Below are 12620 nucleotides of genomic sequence, written 5' to 3' on the forward strand. Positions count from 1 at the left end.
ACAGGATCGTGATGCACAATGTATACAAAAGAATTTCATTTCAAGGGTATCTAATAATTGGCGAAAAACAGTTAATTAAAGATGCTGAATTGCACTGCAAATAGAACGTTACAAAAACGTAGCAGAAACTTATAAAAGCATTTTTTTAAGTTGCTTTGGGTGTCCACGATAGGCTTAAAATTAGGAATGCATTCAATGTTACCTAAATAATAAATCATCAAAACGTGATTGTTTTAAGGAAACAATGCTCATTATAATAAAGCAGTTATTGTGAGTACTATAAAACGCATTTTTTGATTCGCATTTTTCCTTAAAGGCGTTAACTTTTGCAGATAAACAAATAAACAAAATTTGAAACAAGAAATGCAGTTTACAAATAAGTATGTCAAAGAAAAAATAAATCAATCTGAGTAAACAAAACCCTACTTAACAGTGCATTGGTTTTGATAATTTATACATTTTATTAGAAATTATACTACTATTAGTTTACTTTAAATTATTTTTAATGAAATCGCAGTCTAAGCATTGCTTTGGTGATGGAATGCTTTGCTCAAAAATAAATAAATTTAATAAATAAATAATTTAAATTATGCACGTATTTATATATATATCTTTAAGACTGCTGAAAACTATTTTTTTCCAAGAAATAAAAAAGTTGCAATGAGCTAAGAAATTTCATTGGTGCAATAATAAAATAAGTTTTACACACAGTAATAAACTATACCTATTTTAGTTTAGAAGATGACATCATAAAAGACGAATCCAAGCAAAAACAAATACACCTGAAGAAATAAAATATCAAATTATCTGATAAGTGTTTAACAGCAGGTTTAAGTGCTAAAAGCAATTATTTATATAATTTGTCTAAAATTCCCTTTTTTAAAAAAATAACTTGCCGACATTTAAATAATAAATATACCATAAATGTAAGATTAAACTGCAAAACAAATTCATTAAAAATTTTAATTCTTTAAACTAATCGACAAAGACTTTAATAATTCAAATTTTGAGAAAAATCACATTTTTTTTCCTTTTAAATTACCAAGATTGCATCACATAGACATAGAAGTAATAAATATTCGTAGTAATGGATAGTTGTATCAATATTTAATCAATTTATATTATTTAGAAAAAAAGATCAACCTAGATAACACTTGTATAAAAGCAGAAGATCAATGTTTTCAGTTGCTATTTTCTTCGTCTTCGATTTACTCAAAACCAAAACTACCAAAATGAATCAACAAATATTGATGGTGTATTTATTCGTTCTCATTGCTGCATTTGCAATTTCAGGTAAGAACACTTTAATATATTTATTTTCATTTTATTTTTCGTAACTTAAACCCGTAAATAGTCTGACCAGACACACTTCAGCTTGAATATTTATATTTCATTCGGTATGCTTAAAATACGAATTGCTGATAATGAATTGTGACAAAATGTATTTTATCTTGTTCGCAATCAAGCTCGTGTGCATGTATATTTTGCAACATCGAGACAATGCATGTTTTACCTAGCTCCCAACACGCTGACTGGTTAGCTGATCATTGCAATCGTAGCAATAAACACAGCAATATAGAGTTTGATAGATCATGGTTCAGAATCCCGTTACCGTCACAATACCATTACACGTTTTTTTCTCTCTCAAATCTGGATTAGATTCATCGAAAAAAAATTCGTCAACACGATGTATAATCCAGGAATTATTTTAATTTCAAGTCGGTTACCGTCGTTAGCATCCTTAAGTCAAGGAGCAAAAACATTGAAGAGGCAGCACGTAGAGAATTTTATTTGGATTTTTGTAAACACAAACTACCTAGAATGTCAGCAAAAATTATTTTCCTGAAATGTGGCAAAATTGGACTTATTAGAATGACAAAATTTTCATTAATTAAGAATGACGATTTCAGTTTGTGGTGTTAAGAACTGATTACATATGTTCACAGCAAAACATCGCAATGATCGAATGTAATGGCTTAATTCTGGAACATGAAATGACTTGTATATGAAGGATCATTCACGTCGAAACGCGTTTTTAAAATTGATTATGCTCATATTTTATAGTTCAACTGTAAAGCGTGTTCCTATGACTGAGGTAAGTGGTGTAATTCTGAAACATGAAGTGACAAACCTAAAGGATCATCCTCACAGAATCCCACTTTTGAAACTGATTACGCTCGCAATACAATGTTGCACTATTTAGCATTGGAATGACCAAGGTCCAATCTGAAAAATGAAATCTTGACTAAAAGAACATTTCCATTTCGAAGTACAGATCTGTTTACTCCTTCTGAATAACGAGTAAACAGTTTACTAATACGAACAGGTAAAAGTAACATTATTATAAGAGAGTAACGCTTTCCTGCGAAAAAAGAACTATATTTGAAGTTACTAAACGAGCAAGTAACAAGCCTATTAATTTAAAACGTGTAAGTTAAAAATAACACTTCAATGAAAATGTCGTGTCTATGCATGCAGTGCTAGTGCAAAGATTAAAGTCCTCCAAAAGTCTTGATAACAAGATCTGCAAGTTCTGGAGCCCGATGCCGTGGAGAATTTCGATGAGGGGGGGGGGTTGCTCCTAGTTGAAAAAGGGAGCCGATAATGGCCTGGCAGGTCAAGAACATGGTCTGGAGTTAGTTGCAAATGAGGACAGTACTTGCAGATGGGATAGGATTTTATATTGGTGGGAGAGATCTTCATACCTTTGAAATGTCTAGTACATAGCCTAGCTATTGTGGAGGAGAGGTTTCTTGGGCAGTTTAGATCGGGGATTGTTGCCTTATGTTCTTAAGGAATATTTATGGTGGCCAAATATATATTTAAGTTTTCTAGAGTTTTAATTATGTAAAAATGTATATTTTCATTATTTTGAAAATCATTTTCTGGGAAAATGAAAATTGAAGCATTTTTCTTTCAAACAGCTCATAGATTCAATTGAGAATTAATCTCTCGATACGCATTACACGTCCTCCCCAGATTACATACAAGTACCAAAATTTGAGTTGCACATGATTTCCCCGGAGATGCATTTTTTTAAGATTGCAATCCTCTCTTTTGCCCTTCATGGTTCTATTTTTGCCGTACTTTGAGGTTTAGTTGTTTATTCTATTAACGGTATTAAAGATGTTAAGTTAATTTTCGCGACACTTACGAGCATGTTTTGTTGCATTATGCGACTTTTTTATGGGGTACTGTCTATTGCTTAAAAAAACTGACGATGCCAAAAATATTTGCCAAGAAACGCAAATTTGGAGCAAATATTAAGAGGTACGAATTTGCCTCGAGCTTTCGTTTCGTAGTTTATCATATTCAACTTCGTTTCTAACATATGTTTCGCAAGCACTTTGAGGATCGCTAAGTATTTACTAATCAATAAAATGGAAACCTAGTTCTCCCCAAATTACACACGGTTTAGAGTGGCCGATCCAGAAAAAAAATTGTTCTTGTCCACGCGAACAAAGAGAAGAATAGTGAAGAAGAGGACGGGAAGAGAGTAGTGGGAAAGTTTTGATAGAAGATTCATTTTGGGAAAAATATGCCTCTTGTTCAACTAGATTTTCATGTTCCCTTTTTTCCCATCTGATCTATTTTTTCATCTTCTTTTACTCGATACATTAGCCAGTTCTGTTATTTATAAGCAATATATAATTCTAATATAATATATATATATATATATATATATATATAAATATATTAATAATATAATTATCTAATGCTATATTTATTTAGAAATAGCCATAGAAATTTATTCCATATGTAATAAATTTTAAATAATTTTCTTAATGGAAATGAATTAATTTGCTTTTGGTATTTTTTAGTTGCATCTGCCATGGGTATGTTATTTTTTGCTTTATACATATAAATTGCTGTACTTAACATTTTCACAAGATAATAACTCAAGGAAATGAAATGCGTATATTTATAGAAAATATACAGGAACTATAATTTTACACTTTTTCTTTCCTTTTTGAGATCTAAAAGCAAATGTATAATAAATACTTATTAAAGTATGGATAAATGGAATTTAAAAATAAAACAAATTCAAGAGCAGAAAACTCAATCACATACACATACCAAGCATGTGAATCGCTTCATGTTTGCGCAGAAGTTCCGGCGTTTTCTTTTCGCAACCAAAAAAAATAAAGGAGTAGAAAATTTTTAAATTTGAACTATAAATCCTTTGAAAAATATAAATGATCCCTCTTTACCTACAAATACTAATAAATCAAAAAGATATCGGCAAATTTCAAGCATATGGAGATTTTTTTAGTCAAATTACATTTTATTTTTATTTTTATGATTTGTTATATACATATTAAGTTTGAACAACATTCTGACCATCTACAGCACTATAGTCCAAACAGTCTTTTCTTGATGGTCTTATGTCTAAGGAAAAACTAAAAACGACTCTTAACTATTGATGGCAAAATACATCATTTATGTATCACTTGCCCAATTTAACAAAAATCGCACCGAATTTATTAAATGAAATAAAATTATAATCATAAAATTGATATTTTTAACGAACTACGTTTTAGATTATACAAATTTACAGACATAAGACGGAAAAAGAAAGCAATAGAATAAAATAAAAATTTTAAAAACAACTTTTTTTAAAATGGGCTAAAAAGGATAAAAATTAATGGGCTAAAAAAAACATTTGTCACAACTAAAATGAAAACAGCAGGAATAATGCAATTTTTTGTAAACTTTCATTTCCCCTTAAACAAGCTAACAGTCATGAAACTAAAAAGAATAAATAATGAAACAAACAAAAAAATGAAAAAGCTACTTTTTTCTAATGGGACTAAAAAGACAAATAGAAAAAATTATTTTTTTCGCCTAAAATGGAAAGAATAGGATGAATATCTTTTTTTTTTTGTTTAATTACCAGCCAAAACTATATCCTAATTTATTGAAAGCGATCTCGATTACGTTTTTCGTTTTAAGTGTGGCAAAATCGAAGTATTTCATCCTTTTTAGTCAACTTAAAAAATGTAGTTTTTACATTTTTTATTTTATTTCATTATTAGGGTCTATTGGCACAGTTGAAAAACTTCTAAAATCCCCTTTTAATATCATTCCAAGGTATGGGCAAGGTAATTTTATTCGTAAAATTTATTTTTAGACTTTTAATCTTATTTATTAATTGCAAATATTGAAGGTGGGTGAAAGTCAAAAATTATTTGCGTAACTATTCTCTTATATTTGCACAATTTCTGTTCCTCGTCTTTTTATTTCATTTTAAATGTCTTTCAAAAATGATTTATAAATTATATATACTACCCAAGAAGGACCGCCCTTAATATGCGATGTGCAAGAAATAAAAAACCACCCTTATTGGAGATAATAAAGTTAGTTTAATCAAGGAATGTAGAGAATCAACTGTGAATTATTCTCTTTCAATACAGAACCAGCAATTTAATACACACTAAATTGCATTTAGTTTACAGTTAATTGAATTTTACGTTCAAAAGTTTATAAAAGAAGTATATTTGATTTATGTGCATGGAGTTAAATCATTGGCATTTAGTTAAGTGTGATAGAACTTATCAGATTCAATTGCTGGTATAGAAATTAATTTCATGTGAGGCAGTCCCCAGACACCTTTTTTTTCTAAGTCCTTGCATGTCATCCTTTACACGAGTCCTTGTCTGCATTCCTTCACACATGTCCTTGTATGTCATCAATTATCCAAGTCCATGTTTATCGACTAGCAGTATTTTCTTGCACATTAATTTGAAAAGGCGTCTAAAATACTTCGCTGATTTTGGATGCCTGTTGCACCACTTTCATCGTGCATTTCAGGTCACTCCAGAAGTTCACTGATGGGTGTAAGTCTAGGCTCACTGTTGGGAAGTTCTTTTAATTTGTCCCATTCTTATCATAAGTATCCATGAGCCAGGATAGCCTGGTTGGTTGGGCACACGTCCAAGAGGTTGTGGGTTCAATCCCAGCCGGCGAAGACTCCACGTGTAGTAAATGGTGACTGATTTCACGCTAAATCTGTCTAGTCACAAAGTCCTCCATGTTCGCACAACAAATCATACTTCTGGGGGTACTGATCCTATAGCTTCCTTATCTTTTGGATTGGTTCAAAATTACAAGGCTACGGATTTGCCTTGTAATTGTTGGAGCAAAATTGGATCGACTAATCAACAGCGGTTATAAGATATGAAATAAGTATCCAGGATGAACCTCGCGACTAGTGTTGTCGTGTTGGAAATAACCAAGGTCCAACCCGTAAAACTGCCTCAACGTACAACTAGGGATAATAAAGCTACTTTTACTTACTTCTTAAAGTTACTTACCAATGGTGCAGAATGGTGCACTATGTGTCGGGATTGAGCTTACCATAAATTAAAGCAATATTCCCAATCTAATCCAGGAAAAATAAACCCATAATATAATTAGGAATGTATGGGCTTTCAAATATTTATTGGTAGATAGTGATATTCATTGGTAAATCTTGAATATTTGTTGGTAGATAACTGAGGAAAAGAACGGTTAGAGTGTACAATTAAAAAATGTGACCTCAATACTTTACAAGAATAATATAATAATTTTCAATGAGTTTGGTCAATAATTTGATATTGTTTTACGTTTAGATTTGCATTAACGCGAATAAAATAATTTAGCAGTCTACGTAGGCTATGCTCTATGACCATTAGAATAGTTTGATTTCCGATTTTAAAAATAGCTTCTCGTTTCGAAAAGAAATTTTATGTGTCAATTTATCCCGTCTAGCATTATTTTTAGTACTAATAATGATTCATATTTCTGTACTAATAAGTTCTTATTTCCGAATGCTTATGGCTTGAAATTCGTTTGTTTTCCTTCTAATAAGTCAGTATTTCACACTGAGTACTTTATACTTCCAATAAGTCAGTATTTTACACTGAGTACTTTATACTTCTAATAAGTCAGTATTTTACACTGAGTACTTTATACTTCTAATAAGTCAGTATTTTACACTGAGTACTTATTTAAACACATCAATAGCCCTGTATACAAAATCCATATATACCATTCATAATTAATTCATAATTAGTCCACTAATAGTTCATAATAATTCGTTCATAATTAGTGTGGCGTGATCATGGGATCACCACAATGTTTACTTTTCATACTGGGCTGTCTCCAACAGGAGCGCCCTCTTCATTGCCTTTGCAGGATCTCTAGGGCTCGACTCATAGCTCGTCTTTAGAGATTCTTGCAACCGCTAAGGAGGGGACGCTATCTTTTGGAGATAGACCAGTATTCCCCGTGGATCTCGAGTAAGTCGTTGCTTCTTTAGCAGTAGGATATTAATTTTTTCCTATTCAAAGGGAGAATTTGTGGTGTGATCATGGGATCACCACAATGTTTACTTTTCATACTGGGCTGTCTCCAACAGGAGCGCCCTCTTCATTGCCTTTGCAGGATCTCTAGGGCTCGACTCATAGCTCGCCTTTAGAGATTCTTGCAACCGCTAAGGAGGGGACGCTATCTTTTGGAGATAGACCAGTATTCCCCGTGGATCTCGAGTAAGTCGTTGCTTCTTTAGCAGCAGGATAATTTTTGTTTCCCCCCCCCTGTGAGCTCTAGAGTTTAATCTTTGATATTTACCGTTATAAGTTTCTGCTACCTTATCTTCTAATTATTTGTTTGATGCATCATGTAATTCTACAAGAAAACAATTATTATTTCAATGACTTAAATTAAATTACTATCTACTTCCTGGAGTACACAGGGAGGGCCCAGCTTCCACATGGTGGATTCAGTTTCTTGTGCATTGGTGAGCTGTATACTGGAAATGAACATGTTCTTAAAACCAAAATAAAATAAAAGATGGATGAAATATTATCTACGAAAACCTGTGTTTTTCTTTTGAAAAAAAAAGGTTGTACCAGTCATCGGCGTGATTTAGAAAGGTGATATACCAAATCTATCACAAGCAGTTAGCGGATGATCTACATCTCATGTCCCTTCCTTCAATCACACCCCCCGACAATTAGTTTATACAAATTTTAAATTTGCGGGAAGATTACTTGTTTCAACACTAAAATCGGCAAAGAGTCGTTCAAAAGAATGACGACTTAGTTACCTCGGCTAAATTGTAACCAATTTTTCCGATAATCACAGAGTTTTCCTCCTAAACCAATTATCATTTTAAGTTTGACAGTCTTCTTTTAAAAACAATGCTTTGAGAAAATTTTTAAAAATTTATTTGTGTCAATCAATATTATTTTGCTTAGCTCCTCAATATTTGATCTATTTTTATGATTGCTGTGCACGTATTTTAAAGCGGAATGTTTAAATTATTAATAAAGATGCATGAGTTTCTTTTATTATTATTATTCATTACTATTTTTGTGACATATAGTCAAGTTGTAATAAATAATTTATGATAATAGTTTTCAAGATTTAAATCTTTAATAAGCAAAATCACTAAAAAATTTATTGGACAAATGGTTAATTACAAAGCAATATTACTCATGAATAAATGCTTTACATTAATAACCAATAGGAGATATTTTTAATTCGAAATATGTTTCCTGAACATTTTTTTAAACATTGTAAAAGATATAAATTACGAGAGTTATTCTTTTCGAAGAAATTAATTTTGAAAAATAAAACGTTCAAAATCTCAAAGGTTAAAATTTTGCTTAATGAACTATGCATTTTTTAAGTAAATGCGTGCGTTTATGCTTGCTTTACGCGCTTCGGTATAAAAGTAATACACTTTCTTTTGAAGGATAAAATACGGGAATGGAAAAAATAGAGATGATTAAAATTTGACTGAGGTTACGTGTTACCACTGAGATAAATTTACAGTTAAAATAGTAAAAATTAAAACAATAATGATTTTCAAATATTAGACAAATTTGGTAAAGCAGTAAATTTATTAAATTGCAGTTTTTGCTTTTGATGCTGCAGTAACTCTCCAAATGAGCTTCAGATCAAGGAGTGCTTTAAAATAGCTATAATAAATGACAACTCATTCGTTTTACAGGTTTTTTTTAAAAATATAAAGATTAATTTTAATTTGTACTTTAAACTAATCCTTCCAAATATGTTACTTAAAATCTTTACATTTAAATTTGGATTTTTATCCATTTTTCAGAGATGATGTCTAGTGGCATATCTGATACAGTTGGTATGTATAGCTCTTCTATTTATTGTATATCTATTTATTGTACATATGGTTTTTTGTACTCCTCGTATACGCCTCTTGGATACATTAATTTAATCAATCACTCGAATATTTAAATCAATTTATGGTAAAAGAACATTGGTTAACTGTAACACTGTGTACAAACAATCATTCTGAAAGTCACCTTATAGGCAGTCATTTTATAGGGATCATTCTAGTCGTACAAAATAAACTCCCAGTAGTTATTTATATATTTAATTTATTCATTTATATTTATGGAATTCATTTTACATATGACGTTAAAGTATTTTTGACCTTTAAATTTAAAAGACAAATCTTCTGTCAATAATGACGCCGTTTATTCCCCTTGCTTTAAAACCGACCCCAAGATTCTTGTTATGTACAAAAAAATAGATATGATGGAATTAAGCTTTTTTTCCTTTTTAATTTTGTACAATATCTAAATATGCTAAAGATTGTTTGTAAATTATTGCTTTATTCATATGTGGCATGAGTAGTGGCATGAGTGTGGCATGAGTACATGTGACTTTATAGTAGAAAAAAGAAAGCATATTGCGCAAGATAAAAAAACAGACCACCCTGAATAACATTTGATCCAATAATCAGATTTTCATATTCTACAACTTAATCTTACTGATTCGAGGAAGTGGCCTAAAATATGCATAAGCATATTTTAGGGTTGATAGTTAGTGCATACAATACTTTAAGTTACGAAATAAAACACAAAAGCGTACTTTCTTTCAATAATCCTTTTTTTCCCATCAGATTTGGATTTAGGACCCCCAAACTATTGCTTAGTCATGAGATCGGTAACTTTTATCTCATTTTTTGGCTACTTTCGCTATATTTTGATTATATTTATTTATACGAATTTAAATGAATGCAATGTACTTCATGAAATGTCAGTGCAGCTGTCACCATATAAAACTTCATAACACTCACTGGTCTCGGGTGTACAGCTATGGTAGTTAGAGCATTTTATGAAGAATCCTGTATTCCTTGGCTAGAATCTTGTTACCTCACACAATTATCTCGTTTGAGAATATGCATTTTGCTAAAAACTATGTATGCGCTGTTTCAATTTTGAATACTTGGGTTTTCAAATGCGACTATTGTTTGTTTCGGAGCACATTTTGGCACATATTTGAGAACCAGTTTCGAGAAACACTTTTCTTGCAATGCAATTTTATTTACATATCATATTTATTATTTTTTTTTACTATTTTCACCTAAAAATCTTGTAAAGACAATAATTTTATTATATACGAGAATGAAAATATTAATTAAGTTTATTTCATTGCTTCTCCTTCAAATAATTAAAAAGAAGAAGAAAATTCTTCAGTATAAGCAGGCTTGGAGAGGAAATTATTGGACCTCATGATTAATTTTATAATGTACATTTTAGTTATAAAAATACTCATTAACCATGTGAATTTTATATAAGTATCTTCGAATGCTAGACTTGCCCTTATAATACTGATTTAAAAGTGTTAAACACGTTGATTTGAACAAAAGTACACCAATTAATAGATTTTTGCCTTCTTCTTTTTCAGAACAAAAAGTTGAAGATCTTGTAAATCACATAGAGAATGTGGTGCAATAGGTAATTTTATTTTATTTTTGCATTGAGCTGTTGAGTTTGTTTAGATTCAGTGATCAGTGTGGTGTCCTCTACCATGAACCAATCATTTTTCACTGAATTATTTGTTAAGTATTAGAACCTCGATATTCAGAGTGGATGAAAGTTACGAAATATCACAAACGAAAGAGTTAATAAAGATTTACACTAAAAGTAACTAAAATAACTGCCGAAAAATGGTCAGAAATTAATGCGAAATTACGATGGAATCGACACAAATCGTGAGTGCAAAAAAGTGATTACTAAAATACAAAATTCGCTTGACATATCATTATTTTAAAAAAACCAGAATGTGAAAAAAAGGAAACAGGTGGGTATAGCAAGGAAACAATTGTATTTAAGATAAAATTATTGTATTTAAGATGAAATTATTTGGATAAATGTATTTAAGATGTATTTAAGATAAATGTATTTAAGATAAAATTATTGCGAATTGAGTGGATTAAAAAGTGACTCTTTAAATTAGATGGAATTATATAGAAATGGAAGCTTCTGGTAATAACATCGAATTAGAGAAAGCAAGAGAAAATGGCTGAAAAAACGATTGGAGAATGAGTTGGATTTACAACTGAATCGTTGCGAGGGGAACACGTCAGAGAGTGATAACTCAAACTCGAAAGTCGTAATATCATTATATAAAAATATAAAAATTGAAAACCCATATGAAAAAGGGAAGAAATATGCAGTCGGAAAAACAATCATTTAACGACGGTGAAATTACAAATTGTCATGAATAAATATTTTAAGAAAGCTCAAATTCGCTCATTTGGAACCCTGACTTCAGTTACCCCTCTATACGGAGTTACTTACTTTAGCTGTTAGATTGTTTTCTACAGAAGGTATATATCAATTTATAAAAATGAACTAAAAATTAAGCATATTCTAATTCTTAGAGTGTTAAAAATTTTAGATGTTTAAAATTTCATTATTCAAATTATAAATCAAATGGTAGAATAATAATCAATACAATAATTTTTTTATCATTAGCTTAAACTTGAAAATTCACTATTTAAAAGTTACTTACTCAAGTGTCTCCCGAGGCCATATTTTTAGTTTTAATTTCGGAATAAGAAAGGTAAATTTCTTGTGAAAAAAAAGTTCTACTGCCTTTTGTGTTATTTTGTATGGAAAAGAGCAATGGGTTTAAAAATATGTAAAATCAAATCAAATTGGAAATATATTCGATAAAGTAAACCAACCTTTAAAGGACAATTTGTGAACCAGTTTAATTTGTGCATATGGTATAAATTTAAGTGAATAATCTTTTTTTTTCTTTTAGGAGTGACATCATTTTACAATGTCTCTGAGAAGATTTGGCGGAAATTATGTATTTTTGTTGGAATTTCGATTAATATTAATAAACTAAATTTTGCTCTGATATTAGTAGTTATTTTACTTGGATAAAGTGAAAATACATTGTGATTTAATTACTTCTGAATGCCTAACCTAAGAAGACATTAACCTAAGAAGACATTAAGACTTGCTTACAAGTATATAAGAAACAAAGCTGAGACTCGGCCCATTTAGGGATTTGTCTAAGAAGGGTAGTTCGTCGCTTCTTACATAATTGACAAATATTTCTTCTTAAATTCTATTTTAACATAGAAATATTCTTGTTATGTTATCCTAATTATTAACTACTTATACTACATAATTTTCAATTTAAGAAAAAAAACAAAAAAAAAACTCTATAATAGCTGTTTTTTATAGAATTTCAGAAAATGAAAATATCATGAATAATAAAGTCATGAGAAAAAACTATCGGCGTGTAGCATGTTACATGAATTAGGAAATTTTATATTTCATCCAAAATTTTCTGCC

General features: G+C 30.3%; 1 long non-coding RNA gene across 2 annotated transcripts; it reads left to right on the forward strand.

Moving 5' to 3' along the window:
* Positions 1-1151: 1151 nt before the first annotated feature.
* Positions 1152-12177, forward strand: LOC147813501 (uncharacterized). 2 transcript variants are annotated; one of them, XR_015432480.1, is made up of 6 exons: positions 1152-1293; positions 3822-3836; positions 5037-5102; positions 9110-9142; positions 10714-10763; positions 12079-12177. It is a non-coding gene; the product is annotated as an uncharacterized LOC147813501 (long non-coding RNA). The 2 variants fall into 2 exon arrangements; XR_015432481.1 differs by lacking the exon at positions 5037-5102 and having other exon boundaries at positions 1154-1293.
* The last annotated feature ends 443 nt before the right edge of the window (positions 12178-12620 follow it).

Source organism: Parasteatoda tepidariorum, chromosome 3 (assembly GCF_982258835.1).
Source record: "Parasteatoda tepidariorum strain Cologne lab strain chromosome 3, Ptep-v5.0, whole genome shotgun sequence".
In the NCBI taxonomy this organism is placed as follows: Eukaryota; Metazoa; Arthropoda; class Arachnida; order Araneae; family Theridiidae; genus Parasteatoda; species Parasteatoda tepidariorum.